Here is an 11,564-nt window from a genome sequence, read left to right on the forward strand (position 1 = left end):
TTTGCTATTAAATTGGGAGAAGATTAAAAGACAACATTTTTTTAAAATTCCAGTCTGGTTATCAACTATTGAAGCATTCTCATATTCAATAACATTTAGAAAGGAACAAATTGTTAGATATAGTGAATTATTGAATGAAAAAGGTGAACTTAAATCTATGCAAGAATTAGAAGAACAAGGTATAAAGATGAATTGGTTTTCCTATCTGCAAATACATTCTAGATACGATAAAGATTTTAAGACAGAAGGTTTTTATGATAATTTGACTAATTTAGATAAAATTTTAACAGGTACTGATGAAAATGTAATTTAAAAACTATATGGATATTTATTGGAGGTTAAATTGGAAGAAGAACAAGTTAAAGAAACAATGATTGCTTGGGGGAAAAATTTTGGACATGGGATTGACTTAGAGAAATGGCAAAAATTGTGGTCGCAAAATTATAAAATGACAATGTCAACTGCATATAAAGAAAATTTGTACAAGATGTTTTACAAGTGGCATTTACCCCTGACGAGAATAGCCAGAATGTTCAAGAATAAATCTGAAAAATGTTGGAAATGTCATCAGATACCGGTTTCATATTACCATATATGGTGGACGTACGCAGAAGCCAAAAGATATTGGACTAAAATCCACACATGGTTGGAAAAAATGATTAAAAAAAAACCATAGATCTTAAACCAGAGATTTTTTTTATTGGGGATTGTACCTGAAATATATAATAGAGAATTGAGATATCTGATTGTGAATGTATTAATAGCAGCTAGAATTGTGTTTGCTAAAAATTGGAAAAATGAGAAAATACCAACGCAAGATGAAGTTATTAAAAAAATAATGGAATGTGCTGAAATGAGTAAATTGACATTTGAAATTAGAGAACAAGAAGACAAACAATATTATAAGATATGAGATTTATTTTATCAATGCTTAGATAAAAATATGGAAATGAAATATGATAGAGATTTTTATAATACAAGAATTGTAGAACTATATAAAATATAACATAAAGATGCATTATTATTGGATCAATTCAGGATGATGAAATGAATGTTATAATATAAATTAACTCAAATCTTAGAATATTTTGTATAAAATGAGGGAAGAATAGCTATAGTCAAATAAATGATTAATGAGGACAATAATACATAGATATATATTAGATCAATAATGTCACAAGTAAATGCCTTATTCTCCATTATGTAAATAGTACATGAACAGGGTATCAGGGGTTAACTTATTCTTCACTTCTTAATGTATTCATACTTCACCACTCCCATATCTAGCTCCACCCATTGTATATATAAGGAGCTGCATACATCCCTTCCTTGCTTCTATCTGTGAATATTCAGTGAATATAGAATGCCTTATGTAAATAAAGAGAGATATATTTGAACTCTTAATTCTCAAATTATTTATTGAGTCTGATCCTGAAAATATCGCAACAATCTGGTAGCAGAGGATGGTTGAATTGACTCAATAAAAACTTAAATATGTCTAAAAGAGATAGGCCCAACACCAGGGCATACAGCAAAGAAATGGAAACGGATAAAGAAATAATCGATGAGTCCACGAACGCAATTTCAAGAGAATCTGAAGAATACACCACAGAAGACGAAGAAATAATAAATGAAAATGATGACCAAGAAGAAAACGAAATAGAAAACAACGAACTCAGGTCAGAGATCCTAAAACTTTTAAAAAGCCAAAAGAGCGATGAAAGCCTCATTGCGAACCTCCAAGATATGCTAAAAAACAACGGAGCAGCGAGAGAGAAGCACATCGCTACTGAAAAGCCAAAAGATTCAAAAATAGTGAGTGATACGCTTACAGACAAAAACGCAGTGAAGAAGAAAAACAACGATCCCGCGCAAAATTTCGAATGGCAGCCATCTTGGTTTCAACAGACCTCCAAGGTGAGCGAAGCAGAGCCAATCAGAAAGCTTGATTCAAAATTTCTGGCGCGAAAGGCATTACTCGATAAAGAAAATGAAAAAGAAAAAATATATACCTCAGAAGAATCAGAATCAGAGAACGAAGAAGATTCAACAGACATGCAAATAAAGTCAGCAATGAAAACGCTTTTTGCTGCATTTGGACCGAAACTGAAGATTACCAAAAAATCAACCAAAAAACGAGCAAGCAAGCCAACGCCTCAAAATCTACCCGCTCCTATCCAGACGACGAGAGCACCGACACCTGAACCCAGAGAGCCCTGCAGATACCACCCCATGCCGCAGACCGATCCAAGGACCAGCGCTTTCAACAGAAGAGAACGAGCACCCGCTACCACCAGGACTCCCAAGATCGAGCCGGAGACCGATTCATCGGAAGAAGAACAAAGCGAACAAGCCGCAGCGACGAGAACCTCTCACGACGACTCCAGGAACGAAATGAGCAACGTGCATGCGCAAGACTACGCGGACGGCCCAGGAAGACATGAGACGCGGAGAGAATCATGCAGACTCGTTGCGAGCATTCCCACGCCGTTTTGTAACTTCCAGCATTTACGAGACCACGGACTACCCCCGGTTGTAAGTAATGGACCCAACAATGTTGGAAATTTACCCAGTGACTTCCCAAAGCTGAGAATAGATGGCATTAATTTGCAAGAATGGTATCAGCAGCTCCAGGTTGTCTTTATGAAAGAAAACTTACTGTTTTTTATCACTAATCCCCCAAAAAGACCTTGGACTCTAAAGTTAGATTGCTTACACCATAGAGCATTTTTCTTATTAATTTCCAGTGTATCTCCTGCAATGTATCACAGCATTAAGCAAAATCTGACTGTCTCAGAAATTATTCAATGCATGTTCAATTTGTTTCACAGTGATAGTGTAGCTACTACCACAAGAATGTCTAAAGATTTCTTCTCTTCTAGGATAAAACCAGGGGTTACTATAAGTGAACATTTAATATCCTTAAACAAAATTAGAGCAGAACTGCATTTAAGGGGGGAGGTGATTTCAGATCAAACGATGAAAAGTGTTATCATCAACTCACTTGACCCATCATGGGATAATTATATGTCACATTTAGACACAATCAATCTAGGATACTTATCCATAGAAAGTCTATCCAATAAGTTAATAGCTGAAGACAATTCAAGGAGGAGTCGCTCTAACAACCACATAGAACACAAACTATATAGAAAGGTAGCATTTCAAGAAAGATATCATGAAACATTTAGATGCCACAATTGTGGATCTAAAGAACATAATAGGAGGGATTGCCCTAAAATTCCAAAAGAAAGACATAGGTCAGAATATAGAAATAAGTACAACAACAGACAGTCTTCCATTAATAGACATAGGTATAGGAGTCCACCCAATTATAAAGAAAATAGAGGGGGCAGAGATAATTCAAAGGATAGAAAATCTGGTTCACTGAATGGACTAAACAAACAAGACAACACTAACATACAACAACCAGAGAACAATAATTGGCTTATTGATTCTGGAGCAACTAATCACACTACAAATAATAGAAATATATTGTCTTCATTTGTAGAGGATAAATTTGTAATAAAAGTAGCTAACCAAGAAAAAGTCCAAGTAATAGGTAGAGGAATGTAACCTTACCTGGCCTAGGAAAAATAGAGGGGGTATTACTAATACCTGAAATACCTCATAACATACTTAGTGCCATAAAACTAAGCAGAGATTCTGATATTAACATTGTGTTCTCAAAGGGAAAAGCAACATTAGAGAAAAATAGAATAGATATAGGTACAGTAATAATCAAAGGAGGCCTACCTTATTTAATAACAAAGGAGAAATGGTTACACAACATTGATTCAAATATGGATGATAGCATTGAAATAGATAATGGAAACAATAGTAACAGTGACAATGATGAATGTAAAGTAACTCATAATCACAAAGATACACATAATGAAAAAAAACCTAAAATAGGTAAGCCAATTCACGATGAGTGTGCTCATGTTTTGCATAGGAAGTTAGGACATGCCAGTTTTCCTGTAGTACAAAAGATGGCTGAACACGCAGAAGGTGTTAAAATAAAAAATTGTGAAAACTATTTGGAATGCTCAGTATGTAAGTCTACAAAGCTTAAAACTAGTCCCAGACCTAGAAAATCAACAAGGTCAACCAACAAAATTTTTGATTTGGTACACATGGACCTAGTTGGTCCACTAACACCATCAATTACTTATAAAAAACGTTACTTTCTAACCATTGTGGATGATTATAGTCGTTATGGATTTGTTTACACATTAAAACATAAAGATGAAACATTTCAGAAATTTAAAGAGTTTTACAAACGTATAGAAACACAGCATAATATTAAAATAAAGCAAATCATGACAGATAGGGGATGTGAATTCATGTCTAAGGAATTCTCCCAATGGCTAAAGGACAAAGGAATGTTACACTACACATCTAGCCCATTTTCCGCATTCCAGAACGGAGTGGTAGAGAGAAAGAACTCAACATTACAAACCATGATTAGATGCACATTAGAGGATGCTGGCTTAGGCAAACAATTCTGGTCAGAAGCCCTACAATATTCCAATTACACACAAAATAGAACTTGGTCCAGCATTGTAAATAAGACACCATATGAAGTAATGTATAATAGGAAACCAAAATTAGCACACATGCACATATTTGGAGTCACTGCAGACGTACACATACCTAAACAATTGAGGCGAAAAGGAGAAAACGTATCCAGAAGACTTAGATTTATGGGATACGAGACAGGTACAAAAGGATACAGATTCATAGATAATAATAACAAATTTATAGTTTCCAGAACGGCTGTGTTCCATGAACAGGCCAACTGGTCTAAAATACATCTTAATGAAATATTCCCAAACACCAACACAGATACCAAATTCCAAGGAAGAAAGACTATAGAAGAACACAGTAACAACATGCATAGAAACAAAACCAAAACATGGACAAACAGTCAACACAAAATAAAGACAGATTCATTAACAAAAAAGGAAGCAAGGTACTTACATGACAATGATAGTAAGCCTGAAAAAACAATCAGAAGTACCAGAAATCGAATACCAAACAAATACAAGGATTATGTAATGCATATGGATGGAGAATCAACAACACCTAATACATATGAGGAAGTGTTAAAACTTCCTCCTAAAGAAAAAGAAAAATGGGAATCAGCAATGACTAAAGAGATGGATAGTTTACGAGGGCTAAATGTATTTACACCTGCAATTGCACCAAAAGACAAAACCATTATTGGCACTAGGTGGATATATAAAATTAAAAATTTAGAGGGAGGCAATGCCCTATACAAAGCTAGATTAGTTGCACAAGGTTATGCACAGAAATATCCCGAGGATTATACAGACACATACTCTCCCACAGTAAGAACTGAGAGTGTCAAAACAGCTCTAGTTATAGCATCAGCACTCAATCTCGATGTGTTCCAATATGACATACAAACTGCGTATTTACACGCAAAATTAGATAAGGAAATATATGTAAGAGCACCTCACAGTCAATACACAAACAAAAATGAGACTTGGTTATTAGACAAAAGTTTATACGGGTTGAAACAATCTGGTAAACAATGGTATGATTGTTTAGTAAAAGTACTTAAAACTATGGATTTCAGTGCCACTACTGCTGATAACTGTTTCTTTGTAAAAAAGGATGATGATTCCATAGAATTTGTATTGATCTATGTGGATGATATTTTGTACATAGGTAAACATAAAGAGAGGAGAGAAACATTTGTAACAAAACTAAATGAACATTTCTCACTGAAATCTTTGGGCAAAGTAAATAAGTATCTTGGTGTTCAAATCAGTAAAACCAGAAGGGGATTCAAACTTTCCCAAAGAGATAAGATCATAGAACTCTTGAATAAATGTAATTTAAGTGATGCTAAGCCCTGTGACACTCCCATGCAAACTGATTTTCTAAAGAACACAGACGAATCATCCCCTGAATTCAAAGATAATACATTTTATAGGTCAATCATAGGTTCCCTTCTTTACATTTCCAATTGGACTAGACCTGATATTGCTTTGCCTCTCAACTTATTATCCAGGCATGTCAGCAAACCAACACTATACCATTGGGAAGCTGTCAAAAGGATATTAAGATATTTAAAGAATAGTTTAGACTTTTGTTTGTTATTGGAACCTAATAATGTAAAGGAGCCCATCCTCACATGTTACGCCGATGCGGATTGGGCTGGCGATACTTCATGTAGAAAAAGTACATCTGGTTATATATTCCTTCTTAACGGTTGTCCAGTTTACTGGTACACTGGCAAACAAGATTTAGTGGCCACTTCAACAACAGAGGCAGAATATGTTTGTCTATCTAAAGCAGCAAATAACCTTGTATGGTTTAATGATTTACTTTCTGACATTTGGAAAAAACCCACTTTGCCATTTATCATGCATGAAGATAACAAAGCTGCTATCGAAATATCTAGATCTGATGCTATTGGACAAAGGTCCAGACATATAGATATAAAATTTAAACATGTGAGACAGTTATCTCAGGATGGATTTATCAAAGCAGTTCATTGCGAAACATCAGAGCAAATAGCTGACATATTAACAAAGCCTTTGCCGCCTAAGCAGCATAAATACTTGACTTCTAAGTTATATGTTTTATATTGTTCTGAATCTGAATGTAATTGGTGTAGTATATCGAATCGGCATTTAGAGGGGGATTTGTCACAAGTAAATGCCTTATTCTCCATTATGTAAATAGTACATGAACAGGGTATCAGGGGTTAACTTATTCTTCACTTCTTAATGTATTCATACTTCACCACTCCCATATCTAGCTCCACCCATTGTATATACAAGGAGCTGCATACATCCCTTCCTTGCTTCTATCTGTGAATATTCAGTGAATATAGAATGCCTTATGTAAATAAAGAGAGATATATTTGAACTCTTAATTCTCAAATTATTTATTGAGTCTGATCCTGAAAATACCGCAACAAATAATACAAGAATTTAGGAAAACTGTAAGCTATGAATATGGTGAAGATGCACAAAAGACTTGTAACCAACTGACACACTGTGTGTAATTGAAGATGGTTTTATGTTTTTATGTATGTTTGTTTAAAAATAAAAATAAAATTTTTCAACCCACCTCCCCCCCCGTTGCTACTGGTTCACTCGTGGGCGCCCCCTTGCGTGTGTGATGCTTCTGCGTATGCGCAGAAGTGTCCGGGTGGAGCCTCCTGCCGCTGCCGCTACCGGTTCTCCCAATCCAGTGTGAACCGGTAGCAACCCACCACTGTGCACAGTCTTCCAAAAGATTGGAAGATAACAGTCAAGTGGAAATATCTACTGAGGACAAACTCCCTTTGGGAAAGACAGAGCAGGGATTAGTCAAAGAAGTTAGTGACAATTGGGTCATCCCTCTTCCCTTCAGACCACAGAGACGACACCTACTAACAATAAATAAGTAAGTAAGCTTTTTATTGCGGTCAGAGACCAAATTAAAATAAACATAGAAGGGGAGTATATTTTACAAATATAGATAGATCATGTGACAGTACACCATGTACTGCCTCAGATACAATCTGTACTGTCAATACTAGTGATCCTCTACCGTAGGGGTTACCAGTCTCTTCCCCCATTTTTTTTCAGCCACGACTGCAGCAAACAATTTTGCCACCTTTGGAGTTATATTGGGGTCTGCGTCCTGGAGTAGGAAATAAAGGCTGAACTGATCAGGTGAACCAGGGAATCTCTGGGAAATAGGAGAAATGAATCTTGATCTTATGTCTCGGTAATGGGGACATACGAATGTAATGTGGAACAGAGATTCCGGGGATCGGCCGTCACATGTACAATAGATGGGTTTTACTCCCCCCGAGAGCCTACTGTTGAGGACATTCGAGGGGATCACATTAAATCATGCCTTCATAAATGCGAGCCTATGTTTGATAGAGTGTAACACGGAGCGGTAAGGCGGAGGGTGAGGCGAGGGAACAATACCAAGGGAAAACGGTAAGCATGTTCCCGATCCGTTTGCCAGATTTAATTGTCTATCAATGTCGTCCAGCCATTGAAAAATCAACGATTTGGCAGCATCAGGGCCTAAAATAAAAGCTTCAGAGGGGGAAATCCTGATCTTCAAAAGTTTTGTATGGATATTATGGGCCCAGGGACTATGAAAAGGGTCCCGCCATAGGCATTGGCCTAGGTAATTGCCTGGGAGTCTAGTCCACAGGGACAACCAATAGCCAATTGCATGTTTCCACAAGATTGTAACAAGTGAGGATATGCCCGGTTCCAAACGAATTGCGGCATTACTTACGCAGGGGGGGACTCCCATCAAATGGCGTAGGAACTGGCTGTGGACAGACTCAAGCGAGGAGATGTTGGATTGGACCCAGAGGGGGGGCGCCATAGGTGATAGCAGCTATCACCTTTGCCCTGTAGACTTTTATTGCTGAGGGGATGTGATGAGCTCCCTCAGTATGAAAAAAGTGCAAGAGGGCATGGGTGGAAATCTTAGCCTTATTACAGAGAGACTTAACCTGTGCAGGCCACTTGGTATTGGATTGAAAGAGGATACCTAGATATTGAAATCTGTGGACCTGTTCCACTGGGATGCCATCAAGATTCCAATGATAAATTTTCCTGCTTCTTGCAAAAACCATGATTTTAGACTTAGAGTGGTTTATATGGAGTTGGTTAGCAGAGCAATAAGCAGAAAGGATTTTTAAGGCTCTACGTAGGCCCACCCGGGAAAATGAAAGTATTGCGGCATTGTCAGCGTAGAGCAGGAGCGGACATCTATAATCAGCTAATCTAGGGGCATGGATGTAGACCATGTGATCCGAAAATGCCTTTCTCCAGTCACTGATATATAAGTTGAAGAGAAAGGGTGCCAGTATACACCCCTGCCTAACTCCCTTGTTAACGGGGATAGCATTAGAGAGATCCCCCTGCGGAGTAAGGTGCACTTTTGCTTCTGTTCCGTCGTGCAGTTGGGAGATAAGCCAGAGTAATCTTTTGTCAATACCACAAGCGGAAAGTTTGGCCCACAGCTTAGCTCTAGGGATGCTGTCGAAGGCAGCCTTTAGGTCTATAAAGGCAACGCAGAGACGACCCTTCCTGGGGGTGGAATATTTTATGGCAAGATGATGAAGGATCAGAGCATGGTCAATTGTAGAGTTGTCTGGACGGAACCCCGCCTGCTCATATCTGAGCAGGTTGGCCTCTTCAGCCCAGCACTCCAGTTTGGACAGGAGATAGCGGGCATAGAGTTTCCCCAAAATTGAAAGAAGACTGATGTTACGGAAGTTGCTGGGATCGGAGTGGGCACCTTTCTTATGTATTGGGATAATTATGGCATCCTTCCAGAGCTTGGGGATAAGGCCTGTTTGGTTGATCGCATTGAATACCTCAGTAAGAACCAGGATCCACCAGTCCTTATGGGCTAGAATGGCTTCGGCTGGGATGAGGTCCGGGCCAGGAGCTTTTCGAAGTTTGGGTTGTCCGATTAGCTTGGCAATCATGGATGGTTCGACAGGAGGCCATCTGGGAAGGTGGTTAGGGAGAGAGCCTGAGGTCAAAGAAACTGGTACGTCAGTGTCGTAAAAGACTCGGCGTAGAAAGAGTTCCCATATAGTGGCAGAGATGGAATGAGTGAGCCTACTAGTTGGCCTCCTATTTAACAGATTCCAGAAGTCTCGGGGGTTGCTGGATTTCGCGGTCTCTAATAATGCGTTCCACCTTAGCCGGTGCCAGTCTTGCTTAGCTCTTGAAAGGGCTAGCTTGTATGCCTTCTTGGTCTCGAAATAGGCAGGGAGGGAGGGGCGTCGATGAACCTGTTCATTTGTGGGCAGAATATATAAATCTCATATGGTTCCTGGCTTGTTTGCACTGTGAGTTAAACCAAGGGGCTCCCTTCCTCTGGGAAACTCTACCAGGGATAAGGGTGGGGGGCTGAAAGGAGGCTATAAGACCGCTTAGACACTCAGTGAAGGCAATCAGTAGCACACCAGGTGTAGCCTCGGTGCCGATTAAGGCTGACAAGGTATTGGCTGCTTCTTGATGATAAAAGCGTGCGTGGAAAAGGGCCAGACACTTTGACCATTTCGGCAACATCAGGGAGCCTCTGGGATTAGAGTCTATTGAGACAACGTGAGCGGGATGGCCTTGAGGTCTATATAGCCATGCAACCGTAATGAGAGGAAGGTGGTCACTGAAAATCTTGTCATCTACTTTGAAGGAAGAAATGTATGGCAAAAAGGCTCTCGAAATCAAAGTATAGTCTATTGTGCTGTTGCCATTTTTGGCCAAGTGGGTAAATTCCCCGGGGACATCGGGGCACATCTGCCATTAAGGGGGAAGAGGTCTAGTTTGACAGTAAGGAGAGCTAGACAAGTCCCCGCTTTGTCAACTTTCCGATCCTTGGAAACTCTCCCTTTCAGGGTATCCAGGGGGTGGTCATTCCTGGCCGGGCCTGTCCACCAACTAGAGGCAACTAGGGTTTCCCAAGTCCCCGCAGTGCGGGCGTTTAGATCCCCTGCCAGAAGAACCAGAGAATGAGGGAATCTAAGTATGATGGTAGTGAGAAAATCTTTCAGACCGGCCCACAGCTTGTCCAAGTCCTGGTGAGAGCCCCCGGGAGGAAGGTAGACATTAAACACCAAGAGCGAGAGCTTCCCGATGGATATCAAATTTGCCTGGGCATAAGGGGGAAGAGAGTCCAAAAGAACCACGTTTGCATGCAAATCCAGGGAGATACCTGTTGCAAGGCCGCCCTTCAAATGACCACCAAGCAGTGAGGGACGGGCTGGCAGGGATATGATTTCAAAACCACATAGCGAAATGTCATTGACCTCCCACGTTTCCTGAAATTTGAGAATTTGAAAGTTTTTGAGGTAGTTCAAAAAGTCTGGGTCGGCTTTTTTGGATGCCCACCTTGTGATGTTCCAATTCATGATGGACCAAGGAAGAGTTGGAGAGTGGATCTTTGACTGTCATTTAGAAGCAACAGGGGGCTGGTGGAAAGACCGGGGGACAGTTAGACCGAAAAAATCTGTTATCTTGCCTTGGTTTCCTTGCTTAGTTTTGGGGTCATTATTAGATCTTGGAGAATTCTGGTGGGAAGCCAGATTTGGACTGAAGTTATCATCCTGGTCTTGGTAGTGGCTTGAATGTCGTACAGGTAGAACTGTTGGGGGAGACAACTGTATGGTGTTGTTGTCATCAAAGAAAATGCAGCCGTTATGTGATTTGGTGATGATGATAGACGGCAAAAGAGGGGGAGCCCGAGGAGTCTGAAAGGTCAAATCAGCCGGTTGTGGGGACTGAGAGTGTGGCATTTCAGGAAGCGAGATTCTCAGAGCAGAAGGGGAACAAGTGATCAGAGATAAGGGGCCGAGTCCTGATAAGCCTTCAGAATCAGAGGTAGAGAGGGGTTGATCTGGGAGCGCAACATTTCTAGTCCGGAGGTCGTCCTCCTGTTGTTGCTGGGTCGCCGGCGGATTTGTGGAACTGGTAGTTGGGGCCCTCAAAGGGCTACCAGCTTCCATGTGAAGGTCCTTGCACTCCGTCCCTGTCTGACGACAAGTGTCCACG

Source organism: Pituophis catenifer, unplaced genomic scaffold (assembly GCF_029215685.1).
Source record: "Pituophis catenifer annectens isolate HBS135680 unplaced genomic scaffold, rPitCat1.0.hap2 SCAF_4, whole genome shotgun sequence".
In the NCBI taxonomy this organism is placed as follows: domain Eukaryota; kingdom Metazoa; phylum Chordata; class Lepidosauria; order Squamata; family Colubridae; genus Pituophis; species Pituophis catenifer.